Raw genomic sequence first — 3,534 nt, forward strand, 5'->3', positions numbered from 1 at the left:
TTTTTTTTCAATAAAAAAAATATATTTAAAAAAAAAAGAAATAAAATAAAAAAAAAAGAAAAGCTGGCAAGAAACAAACCAAGCTAAGGTTGGGCATTTCTAACTAAGAATAAGACTCCATGTGTGATTTACTTGGGAGCTGGGTGGTAGACCCCCCAAAAGAGCAAAACCTTCACACAACATACCCCGGTTGATTTCTGGAGCCCAACAGGAGCCAAAGCAAAGGGACAGGACCTTTCCTGGAACCAATGAAGGGCAGAGAGCTCACTTGGACCATCCTGTGTTGTCTACCATGCTACAGTGAACACTTGTTTATGTGCGAACGCAAGATTCTTTGGTTGAATATCATTAATTTGCTTTTGACTGCTTTGATGAACAGCATGACCAAAGGCAGGTAGGCACTTGAGTGACTGAGTATGGGCATTCAGGGTTGGTGATCGGCCTGGCATATTGGAGGATGGTTGCTTTACAGACCAAGTTGCTCAGAATTGCAGCTGAGCTGCTCTTTTGAGTCCTTATTAGGTCTTGGATACAGGAACACTGGGTTCATTCAGGGAAGAAGCACCCAAATCCCATGTGTGTTCCTGACTTATAGTGGTATATTATTTGTGTTTTAATAAGTAAAGCTTACCTGAAGATCAGAGAGTAAGACAGCCACACTGGTCACCATAGAAACCAGGCAGTAGTGGCACACACCTTTAATCCTAGTAGCCATCTAAATTAACCACAGAGGCCATGTGGTTGTGATACACACTTGTAATCCTAGCACTAGAGAGAACTAGAAGAAGGGAAGAGACAGGTCTCAGCTCAGTCTCATTTTGAAGATTTGTGGCAGCAGGATAGCCATTTCGATCTGAGGTAGAGGTAAGAGCCAGTGAATGGATGCTTTGCTTTTCTGATCTTCAGTTTGAACCCCATTATCTGTTTCTGGGTTTTTATTATTCATGCTACAATTACAAATAAAGCTTGCCTGAAGACCAGAAGGTAAAACTAAGCCACTAGAGGCTAGGCAGTGGTGTCATACACCTTTAATCCCAGGATTTGGGAGACAGGGGCAGATGGATCTCTGTGAGTTCAAGGCTAGGCTACACAAGATCAATGCAGGAACAGATCCAGGTGGTGGTGGCCCACACCTTTAATCCCAGCACTAGGGAGGAACATAAGGAGGGATGAGACAGGAACTCACTCTCTTCCAGTCTGAGGATTTCTTAGAGGTAAGAGCTTTCCAGTGACTTGGCTGTTTTACTCTCTGATCTTCAGGTAAGCTTTACTTATTAAAACACAAATAATATACCACTATGGTGACTTGTCTTTTAAACTAAGGGCTATCATGATCAGGAGGCAGCCAACAGGGAGCATGGCATTGGCAGGTTCCTTCTGTGCCCTACGGGCCAGGACCCGCTTCTCTGAGAGTTGTGGCAAGAGATCTGAAGTTGGTGGAGGGGACTGCCTGTGGCTGCCACTCCTTCCCAGTGCCATCCTTATTATCACCTTTTAGGAGGCTGGAGAACCCATCATGAAAGAACTTTTAAAGCACACGCCGTGGGCTCTGGACATTAGCAAACCATGGCAGGAGTCAGCACTGCATGTCTCAGAGCCTTACGCTTCTTTGGAGTCCAGCTGTTCCAGCTGCTGGGAGTGTTGTCATCAGCTAGGGGCTGACAGAGCCCCGGAACTGAGCTTATTAAGAATAAATGAACCTTGGATTCAGACCCCTTAGCGTTTGTGTTTTCCAAAACTGGGAACAAATGAAATCTCAGCAGCTAGGTTTTGCATTGTTATACTGTCTGGGTTATATTGGTCTCCAGAGAAAATATATTTATGCATTTCTAAGTTGTTTCTTTTCCTTCCTTCCTTCCTTCTTTAAAGAAGGGCTCCAATTTTAAACAATCCTCAGTTACCCCTTTAAAAGAGAAAGATGGAAGTATCTTGGCTCCCTGAGCCTTGGTCCTGGCTGCTGACTCGACTGTGTGTTCCAGTTAGCAGTCACTGAATCCAAAGGGATAATAGACTGGGAAGTGGTTTCTAGTTTTCCCACTGCCTCATCAGCAGAATCGAAGGCTGCATTCCAATTCCTGGGGCTTTATTGCCATTGAAGATGGAGTCAGAATAGAGCACACCTGAGTCCTTAGCCTAGGTCAAGTCTGCAGACCTGGTAGATGGAAGAATAGACTTTTGGTAGCTAACTAGGGATGATTTCATCAGGAGGTTATCATGGAGAAATGGAATTTGAACTCCCTAAAGGCTGATTGTTGTGAATAACCATACTTTAGAGACTATGCATCAGGCCTCCCCACTTCTAAGTCAGGCATAGTCTAAGAAGCCAACAGGAAAGAAAAATCCCAAAACAAGAATGACTGGGGTCTGGAGAGATTTCTCAGTGGACAAAGTGCCTGCTACCCTTAATTCAAAGCCTCACCAATACATAAAAAGATGGGTGTGGCCATGAGTGCCTGTGATCCCGCACTGGGAAAGTGGTGAACGAAGAAGGAGCCTGGAGGCCCAACGATTCTAGCTCAATCAGTGAACGTCAGGTTCAGCGAGAGACTCTGTTTTAATAAAGAAGGTGAAAGCAATTGAGGGAGTCACTTGATGGTCATCTCTGGCCTTCATGTACATGCAGTGTGTGCATGCACCCACATCTACACAGGCACATACATGAAACATACACACATGTAACACATCCACACACATGCACGCATGCAAGTATGCACACAAAGAGCCACTGCTGAATATAGGTCAAGAGGGTGGATTGTCTGGCTGGACAGTTCACTCAGCAGTGTCTTTGTGCATCTTCTACTTTGTTGGAAATACCACAGCCAGGCAGCATCTTAGCTCAGTCAGCGGAGAGGGTATCACAGATGCTGTGCAACCATGGTGAACTTTATCCTCAGTGCAGCACTGTGTGCACAGGGGGCCAGCAAACATTTCTCTGCATTGGGGTCTTTATTGAATCTCCTGATAGGTGTTCTGTGATCACATATTCATACACATTCCCACCGCTAGAAATGGATGTTTACATTCAAAAGATACCTACCCATTACGGCAGGACAGCACTTTCCCCGGGAGTGCATGTCCACAAGCCCACAGTTCTTTCTGTGTGTGCCCTTGCACGTGATGGCAATTTATCAAGAGAGTGTAATTATGCCATCGGGAAGTGTTGAAATTGGATCATCAGGGAAATGCGGTTGAGCCTCTCAAAATAGGCCAGGTGTGAGCATAAAGTAATGAGAATGATATTTACATTTTTATATAGAAGTTCAAAATGAAAACAAGGACTCTGAACTCTCACTTCCCTCCCGCCCCAGCTTAACAGCATAATCGAAGGCACTTACTGCTACAGGGTTCTTCTCTTTTTTATTTATAAACCCCTCCAAGGGATCCTATTTCTTTTTAAATACGGTGGGTGCATAATGTTCACATTTCTGAGTTCAGTATGGGTTTGGTACTGAATACATGGGCTAATGACCAAATAAGGCTAACGAGCAGATCCTATCTTAAGTATGTACCAGTTATGTGTTATAAAATATTCAC

This window comes from Alexandromys fortis, unplaced genomic scaffold (assembly GCF_014885135.2).
Source record: "Alexandromys fortis isolate MF-2015 unplaced genomic scaffold, M_Fortis_MF-2015_v1.1 scaffold_99, whole genome shotgun sequence".
In the NCBI taxonomy this organism is placed as follows: Eukaryota; Metazoa; Chordata; class Mammalia; order Rodentia; family Cricetidae; genus Alexandromys; species Alexandromys fortis.